Raw genomic sequence first — 15,649 nt, forward strand, 5'->3', positions numbered from 1 at the left:
ATAAGGTGTGTAAAATCATGCATTGGATTTCACTTGCTTTCCTCTAAGTCACATTGAAATAAACTCGTAACTCTAAATAAAATACTGACGTTTGTCTTCAGGGCAATAATATTAATAACTACCAAAGGCTGAACAGAGCACTTTCCTAAGTATTGCGCAGATATGAACTCATTTTATCTTGGCAATAACTTTATGAGGTGGATGCTCTATTATCCCCTTTTTACAGATGAGGAGACTGAAGGACAGAGCAATTACATGACATGCTCAAGATCACACGACTTGATCCACCTTAAATCATCTTAAAACCCACCAGCAATACCTGCTCCCACTTTGGCAAGCACAGTGCAGGTCCTGGCTCTGTCTGAAGAGGTGCCGCACTTCTCCTGTAGATCCTGATGCTGCAGGAGAGGTGATGGAGGGAGCAGAGGAGGGAGCAGAGGAGGGAGCTGGTGGCCACGCCCCAGCCCCTGTCCGATGGTGGTGCTACTCCAGGAGGGCCCCTGCAGCACCAGGAGGAGCAGAGGGGGATGTAAGGGTGGTGCAGACGCCCAGACTACCACGCGGGAGGAGGGGGGAGGAGCAGGGAGCTGGGAGGCTCCCTGCCAGGAGGAGACTTGGGGATTGGCAGGGAATGTGGGGCTCTGCTTCAGTTGGAAGAAGGATGGGCTCAGCTGCCCAGCAAGTAGAGACAGAGGAGAAAGGAGCAGCTGGCTGGTGTGCCCTCCTTTCCACAGGCAAGTTAATAGACACCTACTTGGAGTTTTTCTTATTCCATTAGGCATTCATTCACTTCTAGCAGAATGATTCACACCATTCCCAGCTTTCTCCAAATCTCATTCCCCCGAATAAGTTGCCATATCGAGAAACCCTTGCACCCAGGGCACTAATTATCTGGACCACATCCCAGGTCCCCATAGCCAGTGGGATGCCTGGTGACTCACCCACCTGTGCTTCCCTGTGACGAATGGTCTTGGCTGGGCCCCAGACACATCAGAGCAGCAGGATCCACTTTGCTTCGTTCCTGGTCGGGAGGGGGAATCGCCCAGCTACTTCTCCCTGCCTGGGGCCCTCTCTCCTCTCTCCTCAGTGGGCCCTGCGAGGGGTTGCTGGCTGGGCGGTTTTCATGGCCACTTTGTCTCTCTGGGCCTGTGCTTATCTGGATATAGCCCAACCGTCTTCCGGTAATTTGGAGGAGTCCTGCGAGGGGTCTCCCATACACCCACAATTCACCCATCAGTAGTGGTCACCACAGGCGCCTGTTCCCTTCCTGCCTGCCTACTCTGGCGACCTCTTCTGCACACCTACTGTCTTTGAAGCTGCTGGGAGAAGCTTCCTTCCTGCCTCCACTGATCAGGTGGTGGCCACACCGTGCCAGGGGGCGCTATCTGGGTGGTTCCGAGGCCTCCAGGTCTTGGGCACAGGGCAGACTCTGGGCAGAGATGGGAGGCGGGGTGGAGATGGTATGGCACTGTTGCTTGAGCACCAGAGCAGCTTGCTGGGGTCCAAAGTCACATGAATCCTGTCTCGAGTATGTCCCTAGGATTCTGCCTCTGTTGCTCTCTCTCCTGGGGCTCAGAACCAGCCAGGGGACCTAGGAGCCCTCACCCCGCTCCTTATTTATTTCTCTTACTCCTCACCAAAAAGTCTCTCCCAGCTTGAAAGTCAACCTGCACACGCATGGAGGCACGTACATGGTCTGCTGTGAGCGTGCAGAGGGCAGACATGGAGGTAGGGGGTTATTTTCCAGGTCTGCATTGTTCCGTGCGGCAGTCCCTTAAAATGTAACGAGTGCAACGGAGGGACTGGTTTTTAAATTCTTATTGAAATGTAAATTTAAAAGCTAAGGCAGTGTCGACATTTTTCCATCAAACACACTTTATTGTTGGGGAAACACTCCAGTTCACCTTAACCTTCACATCCTGCGAGACGGTGCTGTAGCTCAGCCGGCCCTCGAATAGCGTCACTCGTCCAACATCACCTCGTCGTAATGTCGGTGCGATGCTGCAGGAACTTAGCTCTCGTGGATGTCGGTTCGCCCACGGAAAACTGGTGTCAGTATAACGTCGCAGAACCTGTCGGCGGCGTCAAGTAAGAACTCACCGTGTCGTAGTGCATGGCAGTTGCTGGCGTTGTTTCTAGTCCTGCCTCCTTCGTCTGTTTCCGTCTCTAACAGTTGTCAATCTTTCCTTGTCTTTCATGACTGGGTGCTTTTGAAAATATTGCTCACTTTTAAAAATGTCATTTAACATGTATTTATATGATATTTTCTCATTATCAGATTGAGATTATGTATTTTGGCAAGAATACCACAGAATATGTATCGGGGACTACATGTATATCCTGTTACTGGCGACACTAACATTTGGTTAAGACAGTGTCTACCAGGTTTCTCCATTGTACAGCTGCTGTTCCTCCCTTTGCACCTAATAAAGATCTTAAAGGAGGTAGTTTGAGACTATGCAAATATCTCTTTCTTCTCAAAGGTTTTGTTTTGTTTTTTATCCTCACCTGAGGACACTTTTGCATTTATCTTCAGATAGAGCGGGAGGGAGAGGGGGAGGAAGAAAGAGAAAAACATCGGTGTGAGAGAGACACATCAATTGGTTGCCACCCACACAACCCCAACCGAGGCCAGGGACAAACCGCAACGGAGGTACATGCCCTTATTAGCGGGAACCAAACGCAAGACTCTGGTCCGTGGGCCGACGCTCTAACCGCTGAACCAAACTGGCCAGGGCTATCAATAACTTTTTAATATTTACTACAGTAAAGTGCTAGTATTTGAGCATATTGAGGTAAATGAAATACGATACTAAAATGAATTTCACCTTGTTTCCTTTTCCCTTTTCAGTGTGGGTACTGGGAAATTACAGATATCACTCATTTTTATTGGAAAAGGTTGGTCTAGAGCAGAAGTCGGTGAGGTTTTCCTGTAAGAGGCCAGAGAGGGAACACCTAGGCTGTGGGACATGCGCTCTGTGCCTCAGCTACAACTCTGCCATTGAGACGCTGAAGCAGCCGCACACAATCCAGGACTGAGTTTGTGTAGCTGTGTTCCAATAAAACTTTATGCATAAAAGCAGGTGGCCGGTGGGATTTGCACTGTGAGCTCTTGTTTGCAGACTCCTGGTCTCGAGGGAAGGCAGGCAAGGGAAGTGGGCTTGGAATGTCAACTTGAAACTGATGAGGGTTAAATGAGCAGCTGCAAGGCGGAGGGGGGGCGGGGGGGCTGAGCCAGGGGCGGAGTAAGAAGAGTCCTCTAGAATGCTGATGGGGAGAGAGGAAACTCGCATTCTCCCAGTGCTTAATGTGCACCAGGCATGTTCCACATATTTTATTTGTATCAACTCTTCTAATGTTCTCAACAAACCTGTAGAGTAGATACAAGTACCATCATTACCCCCTTTTCTAGCGGAGGAGCCGCCTGGCCCAGAGGCTGTGAGCTCCACCACCCCTGTTCTCACTGCGTGTCCCCACGCTGTATGAGCTGGGTGGCGTAACCCGACTTCACAGACGAACACCTGGGGCTTCGTGGCCACGAGAACTTGCCTGAGCCCACATCTGGCCCCAGAGCCGGCCCGTGATCCCAGGTCACCTGCCTTCAAGCAAGTTCTCCCTGTGCTGTGGTCTCCGTGCAGGGAATGCTTTCCAGTTACCTCCCCTGGATTTTCACTGATCCAAGGAGGCTGCCAAAAGCATGGGGTAAGGGACCCCAGAGAAGCATTTTCCTATGTACATGTATCAATTGAAACAAACTTGGTCTCATAGTTTATATACAGCTTTATATATTTTTTGTCACATTTAACATTATCATGGGCAGTTTCCCACACTAACAAATATTTTCAAAAACGGACATTGGAGCACTTCCCCCATATTCTAGTTTATAGAGCTGCCGACGTTCATTTAACGATGAGTCCTGGTTGGACGTTTAGATTGTTTTGACTTTTGGGCTGTGATCAACAATACTTTGATAAATATCTTTGGACTTAAATTTTTGATCTGTTACTAGACTCATCTGTTAGAACTTCTAGAATTCCTAGAAGTAGCATGGGGTGCTCAAGTATGTAAGGTTCTGAATGTGGGTCCTTCTCCCACTCCGTGCCCACTCCGCCAGCTAGAGGCCTCTTGAGCCGATCAGAGGATGGGCAGAGAGGAGAACTGAGGGCCGAAGAAGGTCGGGGGCTGTGGCAAGAGGAGGGAGATCCCAGAGGAAGATGGCTTGCGCAGAGCGGAGGGAGCTGAAGAGGGAAGTGGGGGCCCTGGGGGAGGGGAGGACGGCGATGTGAGCAGCTGTCTGGTGGAGTGACACTTGTAGAAGAGAGAATGGTGGCTGAGGGTGTTCAGGAAGCTTGCCTGTGACTTTTGCTGGGCAATTTCCCTTTGCTATCTCCTTAGGAGACCTTAGTCAAGACTTAATCATCATTTTCAAAACTCAGGAGAACCCAACTTATGTTTCCTTCGGATGTGTCACCACGCTGAGACAGGCGTCGAGGTCCAGTTCTTTGGGAAGCTGCAGGGTTTGATAGAGATTATTGAGTTACCTGCCAGAAAGAGAAATCTAGGAACGTACACTCTGAAACAGGACCATGTTGTGCGGCACCCTCAAACCATTGTTATGACTAATGAATTGTAAAGAGTGTTTTCTGTTGAAACTGGGATGTGATTGTAAGATTACATTAGAATTTATGGGATTTGATCCTAAGCCAAGATCTTATTCATTTGCTTGAGCAAGTCATGGAAATACTTGGGTCTCTATTACATTACTTATGTAACCAGCTGGCCCGACCCAATGCTTCTCCATTTGGGGTGTTGCTGCTGGACCCCGGGATATCCCAGAGTGGGTGAGTGGAAACCCCACCCCCCAGGCAGGAGAGCAGAAGGGCAGGAGCATCCTGTCCCTGTGCTAGTCCAAGGATGTCTGCAAAGCAGGGCTGTCCAGTAGAGCATGATTAAAGCCAAAAATGTGAATCGCATGTGTTACATTTTTCTGCTCACCACATTGAAAAGTGTCCAAAGAAACAGTCAAAATGAACTTTAATAATACCTTTCCTTTAACATAGCATATTGTTATCTTTTCAACATGTAATTAATATAAAATAATTCATAGCGTATTTGACATTCTCTTTATATTACCACTTCATCATCCAGTGTGTTTCTTACCCTTGCAGCAAATGTCAAGTGGACTAGCCACATTTCACTGCCCGCAGGTGGCTAGTGGCTTCCATATCGGGCAGCACAGCCTGGAGCCTGGACCCCCTCTTCCCCAGTAGCAGCCCCAGGGGGCAGGGTGCTGGGCTTCCCCGTGAAGGATGCTACAGCTGCCTCTACAGGCGGCAGGTTGCCCGGAGCAACCCAGCCTCACTTGATCACGTGCGTCTCTGCCTCTCTGCAGAACCAGACTCTCCATCCTTCTTTTTCGACGTGGTCCCTGCAGAGCCAGGCAGCTTTTAACTTTTAGGCCCTGGAAGCCCAACGGATGGGATTCTATATCCTTTCCTGGAAAATGGGCTACTTGTCCTGCCCTGCATCTCTTTGGGGAGCAGCTGCCTTCCATGATTCTGGCCCTGGCCACTTGCCCTAACTGACCATTGCAAGGACAGTGACCTTCATCAATTCTAGTGGGCCTTCCTTTCCCCCACCTTTCTAAGGGGACCCTGCCCTCATTGGGCCCTTCCTTCTGAAGAACACCCATAAATGTCATCTCCAGCAAGGCAGCCTGCTACACTCACAGCAAAGGGCTGAAGTAGATGACCTTGAAGGTCTCCTGCATCTCTGGCTGTCCTCATGCTGTTATTCTTATGACCGGCACTCTCAGGAAGCTTGGGGGTGGTTATTGTGTGTGTGTGTGTGTGTATGTGTGTGTGTGTGTGTGAGACTGTGTGTGTGTGTTACAGAGGAACATGGTGATCGTATGTGTGTTACAGAGGAACATGGTGATCGTATGTGTGTTACAGAGGAACATGGTGATCGTGTGTGTGTGTGTGTGTTGAGGAACAGAGGATCCCAGTGACTGGAGAGAGTGTCCTGAAAACATCCTGCCCCACCCCCTCACGGATGACTCCACAGGCCCCTGCGGCCTCCCCTCCTGCCTTCCTCCTGCCCACTCGCCTTTTGTTAAGTGGCACATGGGGTTGTTATTTATTGTAGAGGTCTGACAAATAAAAGCCGTCCTCTGATTTACAACCCTGCAGCCTCCTCTCTTTGAGTCAGTGTGTGAGTCATCTCTTTAATGTGATACTTCCGACGCGTGCGGCTCACTCGGGGAATAGTGTGGAATGAGCCCTTTCTGCCAGCCTGCCCCCGCGGGCTGCTCACCACTCTCCCTGACCCCACACCCACACCCGACGAAAACCGAGCCCGTGCAGCCTCGGCCAAAGGGCTTAACTTTTCCTCCCATGAGTCTGTCCAGGGAGGGTGCCTGTACTGACTTCCCCAGGGCAAGTGGCAGGCCCTGAGGACACACGCTGGCTCAGATTCAGCTGCAGCCCCGGAGTCGAAGATTCCAGGCCCACTGTGCAGACCTCCTGCTGGGAGTGGCAGGGAGGAAGAGGGAGGCCATCCTTGTCCTACCCCAACCTCCAGGCCTTTCAGTTCTAACCTGGTTAGTATCTCCTGAGTTCCTTCAGAGCATTAGTGATCTCCCCTGTGTAACTACTCATGCATTCATTCATGCATGCATTCATTCATCCTCTTCGTAAATGGTCATTAAACTCCCCTCTGTGCTCACACTGTTGTTTTTTATTGTGGTAAAATATACACAACCTAAAATTTACCCTCTTATCTATTTAAATGTCCAGTTCAGTGGCACTATGTTCATGCTGTTGCACCGCCACACCGTGTCCATCTCCAGGACTTTTAAAAAAATTTTTATCCTCTTCTGAGGACATTTTTGCATTTTTCTTCAGATAGAGCAGGAGGGAGAGAGGGAGAAAGAGAGAGAGAGACATCGACATGAGAGACACATTGAGGTGGGGCCGGGGACAAATTGTAACCAAGGTATGTGCCCTTAGCGGGAACCGAACCCAGGACTCTCTGGTCCGCAGGCCAAAGCTCTAACCGCTGAGCCAAGCTGGCCAGGGCTCCAGCACTTTTTCATCTTGCAAAACTGAAACTCTGTACTCATGGAACAATAACTCCCTGTCTTCTCCGCCCAGCCCCAGGCCACCGCCGCTCTACTTTCTGACTCTGAAGTTGATGAGTTAGGAACCTCACATAAAAGGAATTATACAGTGTTTGTCCTTTTGTGACTGGCTTGTTTCACTTAACACGATGTCCTCAAGGTTCATCCTTGCTGTAGCATGCATCAGAACGTCCTTCCATTCTAAGGCTGAATCGTATTCCCTTGTATGAATAGACGTGGTTTTGTTTATCTTTTCATCTGTCCATGGGCACGTGCGTTGCACCCACATTTTGGTGGCTGTGTCACACTGTTCCTGATACTGGGCAGGTACGGGTGCGCAGGCTTTCTGTGCCCTGGAGGGGTTTCCGACCTAGGGGAGGGAGACTGACTGCGGACAGCCAGGAAGGGTGCCACGTGGGAAGTCACCAGGGCCAAGGAGAGCTGCGTGGCTCCGCCCTGAGACGTCAGAGCAGAAAGGCTGACCTCAGCAGGCAGTGACGACGGAACTGACACTTGAAGGATGACAGGTGGCAGAAGGACAATGCAGCAAAGGAGCAGCATGTGCAAATGCTCAGAAGCAGGGACATCCCGGTTCCTTCCAAGCCTGCAAGAATGGGGCCGGCTTCGGGCAAGCAGGCAAGTCGGGGAGCAGCGGAGCTTGGGGAGGTGGGCGGAAGCCGAGGCCCATCACTGGGGCTAGCACCCCTCTCTCCATCCCACCAACCCCCAGACACTTCTGCAGGGTTTGAAGGAGCCCTTACCCGGTGGACGAGCTCCTGTGGCTGTGTGGAGGTCTCGGAGTGAGAAAGATAGCAGCAGGCTGGAGGCAAGACATTGCAATTTGGAGAGTGATCCAGTGACACACAGGGCTGAACTGAGGCCGTCGGGAGGAAAAGATGCGGCGTTGGAGAGCTCTTTAGGAGGCAGAATAGACAGAACCAGAGCCATTCAGACGTGGTGGTTCACGTCATGTCAGTGGCCATCTGTTGAGCTGGGTAAGGTCATTAGGAAATGGCATCTTAACTCTTTAGTGTGGAATGAGCCGGAGGGACAACTCCGGTGAGTCTGAGTGTCTGACTTGGATGGCGTCAGACTTTTTCCTGAAGAAACTTTCCCTGCCTAGGTGCATAGACTCAGCAGATGTCAGGGCCCTTAGACGCAGTCTGCTCCAAGTTCTGATTTTACAGGAAAAGGTAGAGAAGCTCAGAGAGGTGCGTAATCCACCCAAACGCACACAGCTGGTTCTTCTCCTTCCTCAGGTCGGCTGTAAAGCCAAATGAAGCCCCCCCCCCCCCCAACCCTTCTGCTTTAAGAGATTTTTATTGTCAAGTTGCCACTAGGAGATCCAGAGATGTTAGCAAAATGACAATGGGGAAGCGAGAACTTGTAATTATAATTCTCAGTTTTTGTTATGCTTGCTCTTCATTTAACTGTTGGTGGAGCTAAGTCAGCCAGCATGCTTTACGTTCTCAGACACTTGTCTCGGGGGTCTCTGGGGACAGAGTGCTCCTGCTGCCTGCCTTGCCTGGCTTACCCAGAGCACCTCCTTGCTCATGAGAAACCCCTGGATGCGTGTTTGTGGAACTGACCTGGCTGCTCCTCTGGCTGATCAGAGTTCTGAGCACCAGATAGAATCAGGTCACCCTCCCTGAGGACAGGTGATGGCTCCTGTCCCTTTCTGTGCCTGCCTCTCCTCTCTGCTCCGGTTTGAGCTCTGTGGGAGGGACTGTCTCTCCCGCTCCTTCCCTAGAGCTTCCTGCAGGGTGTCAAAGGGACCTGCTCAGATCTGAAGGATTAGGAGGTGGCCCCTGACCATGGCCACTTTAAGACAGACATGGAACAGCTCCAGAGTCGGTCTCAGAACTGCCCCTTCCCCTGCCCCTCACCTGGCTCAGCCTTCACCTGGATGAGGCCTGGCTTAGCTGCATTTTGTCATGGGTACCCTGCCTCTCCCTCCTGGGATTTCCAGGGGCCGCCACTCCCCGTGGCACTAGCCTTGGGCACCGCATATCCCCTTTGGCACATGCCTCCACTTTTCTGAGCATGCTCCTTATTCACTTTGCACATGTAATGCATGTGCTCTTACAACAGCTCCTATAGCCCTGGGTTCCATTTGAAGAAGCTGAGAGTCACAGGGGACAGTTTACCCAGGCTCAGGGCAGGGCAGGGCAGGGCTGAGGCTCAGGCCCGGCAGTCTAGCTCTGAAGCCTGCGCTCTGGCCACTGCGCTGCAGCCGCCCCTCGCTGGCACGAGGAGAACAGGGAACAGGGAGAGGAGACAGGTGCACCTGGGCACCCAAGCCCTTCAGGAAGGGACCAGCAGGTGGGGCGGGGAGAGAGGCAAGCTAGGCACTGGGGGCTAGGCTGTGACCAGAGCCATCCAGGAGGTGGGCATTATCTGGGGTTGGAAAGTCTGAAGCAGGGAGCAGAGGCCCAGGCAACAGAGAGGTAGGGCTAGCTGTTCCAGACACACTGGGCTCCTCACCATGCTCCTGCCTCAGGGCCATAGGTATATACTGTTCCCTCTGCCTGTGACGCCTTCCCCTGCTCACTCTCTCTCACTCTCCCTGTGTCTGCTCAGCTGTTCTCTGAGAGGTCTTCCTTAACTACCAACAGCATCCTCATCCCGTCCCATCCCCTTTCCTTGTTGTATTTTTCTTGGTACTACTTACCCCCAGTTGCTATATTGTATATTGATTTGTCTGTACCACTAGAATATAAGCTCTATAAGGGCAGGGACTTGGCCTGTTTCACTCTCTGGGGTACACCCAGTCCCTAGGATGGTGCCTGGCTCAGCATAGTCCTACTTCTGCTCAATCAACATTTCTTGTGCGAGTGAGTGAATGAGTGAATGAATGAATGAATGAATGAATGGGGGAAGAGCCCAGTCCCTAGAACTGAGATGCAGTGTTACAGCAGGACCAGCGGCCAAGCTGACCTGCCCAACCCCCAGCAATGTGATTGGATGCCTGAGCCTGGGCAAGGCTCAGCCTCTAGCCAGGGGCCAGCCGGTCACAGCTGCACTTTCAGAGATGCGCTGTCATTTCAGATGCTCTCAGCAGGGGCCCTCTGCATCCAGAGGACGGTGGTGTGCCAGCCGAGGGTGGGCTGGTGGGGCCGAGTGGTGGGTGTCTGGGACTCGGCTCTTGGGGCCTGCAGGGTCTTCTGTACCTCACTGAATATCTGGGCCACTACTGTAGAGAAATACGTTTCCCTGTCTTGCGGGGCTGAGACGGGCCACACAGGCGGTGCCCTGATCACAGGGGCAGAGCAGACCCAATCCATTCAAACTCCAGGCAGTGATAAGCACCTGCATCCTGGCTTGTCTCCTCTCTCTGCGCTAGTTACGAACGATGAGGGAAAGTCAACGTTAATATCTGTGCATGACTAACAGCGTCATCTGCTGTTTGAGTCTTTGCTGAATGCACTAGAACGTAAGCGCCCGAGGTCAGGCATTTTGTTGGTTTTGCACAATGACTCACGTAGCAGCAGTTCCAGAACCACCGCTGGATGAGTGGACTTGTCGATCGTGTGACAGGTCCCACTGCTGTCGGGGCTGCGTGTTATACCCTTCCTGGCGATTTCAAACCTGCGTCCTGGTGGCTTCACAGAGCGCAGGGGCCGGGCCAGGTGGGCCACTGTGAGGTGTGCATGAGTGACACCTGTGGTGTGGAGGACAGTGCCTGCCACAGGTCTGCTCTGACCATGAGCACATGCCGCTCCGTGCTGGCGGACGGTGGCCCTGGGCCTTGGTGAGGTCTAGTCAATGCCCTGCTCTTTTGAGACCGAAGCTCTCTTCTCCGTGCACCCGGGAAGTCCCACTTTTGAACAGTTATCTGTCGATTGAACTTACTTGATCAGATCAGGAAAGGGTGTAAACCTTTCCAACAGGGTGTGAGGCTGCCTAACAGCTCAATATCGTGAACTAGGATTCTGGCTTCACTGAGTGATGGGTTTGGGGATCTGCACGAGGGCCTGTGCCTCTGTGAGCCACTCAGCCTAGAGCAGCGGCCGGGGGTGGGGCGGAGAGCCCTCAGCACACAGCCCCGCTTCTGCAAGCTAACAAGTGCCCAGTGTTCCCGCAGACAGGCGGGAGAGATGGGGCTGCGTGGCCAGAACAGCTGGGCGGAGGCTGGTGGCAGGAGGCAGCGTGAGGCCACGCTTTGTTCTGGCCGGTCATGGGGACAATCAGAAGCATAGAGAAGCCCCTTTCCTCTCCCTCTGGGCCACAGCCCAGGATTTGGAGTTTTCTGCTTGCTGGCCAAGGAGAGCCGCTGGGAGAGCCCCGGATCAACCTCTGCACCGAGGCTGGCAGGCGACCAGCACCCAGGGCTGCACCGCCTGGGCCAGGCTCCTTCCCTCCCACGGCCCTCCTGCCCCCTCGGGAAAGAGACCCTGGACCAGGACTGAGTCCCAGCGCTGCTGTTCAGTGTCTGCGTGGCCCTGGGCATGTCAACTTCCTCCTGCCTCTGGGCTCCCCCCTGGGCTGCCACAGAGCTCAGAGGAAGAGCTTAGCTCCATGTCTGCCACCTAGTGTATGTGCCACGCACGATAGAGATCAGTGGGAGAAAGAAGGGGGAGGAGGAGCAGGTGTTCCCTGAACACATCAGGCAGCTGAAAGGGTTTCCAGAAAGATGGCAGAGTGAGTGCCTGTTTCCCGAACTCCCTTCGCTGAAGCTCTCCAAATGAGCAAGAGTCAGAAACGGAGGAGACACCTTCGTTACTGAAAGCAGACAGTAGCCACAGCCCTGAACGGTTTGGGTACGATGAATGGGGCGCCTAAAAGCCAGCACCCACCTGAAAGGCCGTCACAAACTCATCTGCAGCCCCATCTTTTTTACCTGCTTCAGGACCACTTTCCCTAAACAGTCGGGCAGGTTCGGGTTCTCCAGGGCCAGCAGTGGAACGAGACTCTCTTGGGGGGCAAGCCAGCCTGACCCTGGCCCCCAGAGCATGCTCACACACCCATACTTGCACACCCTTGCCCTAAACACTGGCTCGAGTGTGGACACTGCCCAGTGGTGCCTGGCACAAAGGGCGTCCTCAGGAAATGTCCATGCAGCTGAAGCCACAGCGTCTGTCTCGCAGAGAAGCCTCTCTCATGTTTCTCCATAGACCTGGCAGGTGTTTCAGTTCCGGGCCCTGAGCATCAGTGACAAGAACAGGTTTCTTGCCTTTGTGAAGCTCTGAGGTCCGTTAGGTTTTCTTCTGTGGGTTGCACAGGCGGGGTCTGGATGGGCAGCCTCCCTCCTTTTGTCTACTTTCTGACTGAGGGCTTTGTTCAAATGCCAAGGGCTCATCCCTTATCATTATTGTTGTTTCAACGGCAGGAAGCCCACACATTTGTAGATTTCCCTTTGCAGTTCTGTTATCTGCTCATCACTCACAGTGAATACATAGAAATGGGTGTAGGGGCCTGTAACTGTGTCCATGGGCAACTCCAGGAACTCTCCATAGCTGAGCAGGCAGAACCTGGGACAGTGGGTTATCAGCAGAGTGATGTGCTGACCCTCTGGTGGTTTGACGTCTGGAGCAGTGTGGCTCATTTTGCCACTTGATGGTCCGTCAAATCGTGGACTCTCCAAATTGGAAGCTCAAGTGTCAAAACCACTCCTTTCACCCTCATATAGTCTCAAGGTGATCTGAATGAAAATCAGACTGTTTTCGGTACCTTGAGCCTTTCATTTAGATTCTGAAGTCAACTCTACTAGAAGGAGCAAGGTAACGTCTGAAGCTCCTCTTCAGGGAATCTGTTTTGATTCAGGTTTATATGCTCCATAAACATTTCTTCTCCCACAATGACTACTGAAAGGGGAGGCTTTTGGTGTTTGTCTTATATCAAGAATATGATGGATGGATGGATGGGTGGATAGGTAGATGGGTGGGTGGATGGGTGGATGGATGGATGGATGGATAATGGATGGGTGGATGGATGATGGATGGATGATGGATGGGTGGATGGATGGGTGGATGGATGATGGATGAATGATGGATGGGTGGATGGATGGATGATGGATGGGTGGATGGATGATGGATGGGTGGATGGATGGATGATGGATGGGTGGATGGATGATGGATGGGTGGATGGATGATGGATGGATGATGGACGGGTGGATGGATGGATGGATGGATGGATGATGGATAGATGGAAATGGAGTGAATTTCAGTTTTCATGCTTCAACACCTGAAAGCAGAATGTGATTTGATTATTTTATTGACCAAAAACAGTAGTTGTGAAACCTTACGTGAAAATTCGCACATGATCTGAGCTGGATGCAGTGCTCCGAGAATCCTACTCTAAAATGTGTTATTTAATCATACTCTGAATTGAGTAAATGTCTTTCATGGGGCAAAATATGATTTTTTTTTCTATTTTTGAATAATCTACCCAGAAACCATGGGAGTTCCATAGTATGTCCAGTTTGTGGTGTATTAATTACAAGCCTTTTTGAAAAGTTTATATAAAAATATATCTGAAAAATCCAAATATCCGCTAAGTACATGCCCATTATGTGCTTGAATTCTCTTAAAACAAACAAACAAACAAACAAACAAACAAACAAAAAGATGTTTAATTAGAATTAACAGACCTTTAAGATCTAAAACCCAATTCATTTTATTCTTTTCAAAGCATCCTTTTCTCCCCTTGCATCGGTCAGCTGATGCTAGTGACAAACAAGCCAACATATTAATAACTGACAAAAATAACTAGTTATTTCCTGCTCACTTTGCGTGAGGACCGCGGCCTCTCTGGGCTCTGAAGGTCTCCGCATGTCTTCCTGTTCTGGTACCAGCGGAAGGAGCCGCAGAACCCAAGACACGCCGTTTCCTGGTTGCAGAGGGTGGCTCGAGAGCATCCTAGCCAACCTCAGGCATTCGCTAAGCTTCTGCTCAGGCCTGGCCAGCATCTCCTCCTCAGTCATCTCACCGAGAAACCATGTCTCAGGGCCCCGCCCAGAGCCAGCGAGGCAGAAATACATGCTCCCAGCACACGCAGGCAGATCACATGACAAGGGCAGGATGTAGGACCCGAAAGTAAGGAGAGAGTGAACAGTGAGAATATTCAATCTACCACACCTGTCTGTTTATGTAATAAGTTCTTGCTCTTTTGGTTAAGTTCCAAATTCTTTGCTGATAGCGCTGGATTTGTCTCCTTCACAGTCCTCCCTGACCTGTGACACTTTCTAATTTAATGTGCTTTATTATTATTATTATTTTTTTAATCCTCACCCGAGGACATTTTTCCATTTTTTGTACAGATAGAGTGGGAGGGAGAGAGAGGAAGAGAGAGAGAGAGAGAGAGAGAAACATCGATGTGAAAGTAATTTAATCTACTTTAAAGTTCTTAACTCTACATCGTGTAAATTTTCTGTTTGGGTGACTGAAGGTCATATAATGTGGAAACACTCTGACTGGAAGTTCAAGGACTTGGGCTGAGGCCTGGCTCAGCTCTTAATGAGCCTCGCTGGGCCTCCGCTTTCGCGTCTGGCGCACCAGGGGTCACGATGGCGGGGTATTCAGGAGCGAAGGAAGCACCGAAGAAGGACATGGTTGGTAGAGGCTGCCTGGCCAGGAGTGAGGAGGGCATGGACCAGAGCAGCACCCTGCGGCCCAGTTCACTCTTAGAGGCTGGGCTGCCTGGGCGTCTGGGCAGGAGGAGGGCGGCGCCTGAGGCTGCTGGAGCGGCGGCTGGCACGGAGCGGCGGCTGGCACGGGCCAGGAGCGGCCGCAGCATTCTAGCGCCTGGTACAGTCATTGCCGAGCGCTCCAGCCGCAGGTCGGCCCTGTGTGATTTGTTTTTCATACTCCCGTGGATGAAAAAAGGCAGCATTGCCAAGCAGAAAGAGTATTAAATTAGGAACCAGAAGACATGAGTTGTAGGCTTCGTTCTACCAGTCACTCCGCCAGTTACTTAACTCTTACGTGCCCCGTCTCTCTGTCTGCGACATGCGGGGAACAGTGTCTACATCGCAGGGATGAAATGGGGGGTGGGAGGTGGGGGTGGGGACGGTGAGTAATGTGTCCAGCACAGCGTCCGGCTCACCAGTAGGTGTTTCCTGAATCTGCGTCTGACCCTGACCACACCAGGACCTGAGTTTGGGTCCCAATTCTACCCACACTAATTCTGTGAAGGTCTGTTTTCTGTAAACACCAAAGAACGGGTCGATCTATAGGGCAAATAAGCGATGCAGGTGTTTGGAACCTGTGCCGCCTGGTGTCTAACAAGCACGCGAATACATCTTATTTTTATTCTCTGCTGTTACTGATCTCTGTATTGGTTTGCTCACCCCACGCCCATCGCTGCCTCTCCCCCCTCTTCACTGTCATTTCGGATGTATTTTGCTTCTGCTGGCTGCCATATTTTTCTTCCTGTACTTTCTGTTGTTCTTGGCTTGCTCCTTTCCCGTCCACCTTTCCTGAGATGCATTTGGTTGCAAGTAACAGAAAACCCCCTTGAGCTGGCTTTGCTGACGTGGAAACGCGAACTGTCACACCGAAGGAAGTAGGGAGCTTCGTGGTCCAACCAGCC

This window comes from Molossus molossus, unplaced genomic scaffold, assembly GCF_014108415.1.
Source record: "Molossus molossus isolate mMolMol1 unplaced genomic scaffold, mMolMol1.p scaffold_m16_p_12, whole genome shotgun sequence".
Lineage (NCBI taxonomy): Eukaryota > Metazoa > Chordata > Mammalia > Chiroptera > Molossidae > Molossus > Molossus molossus.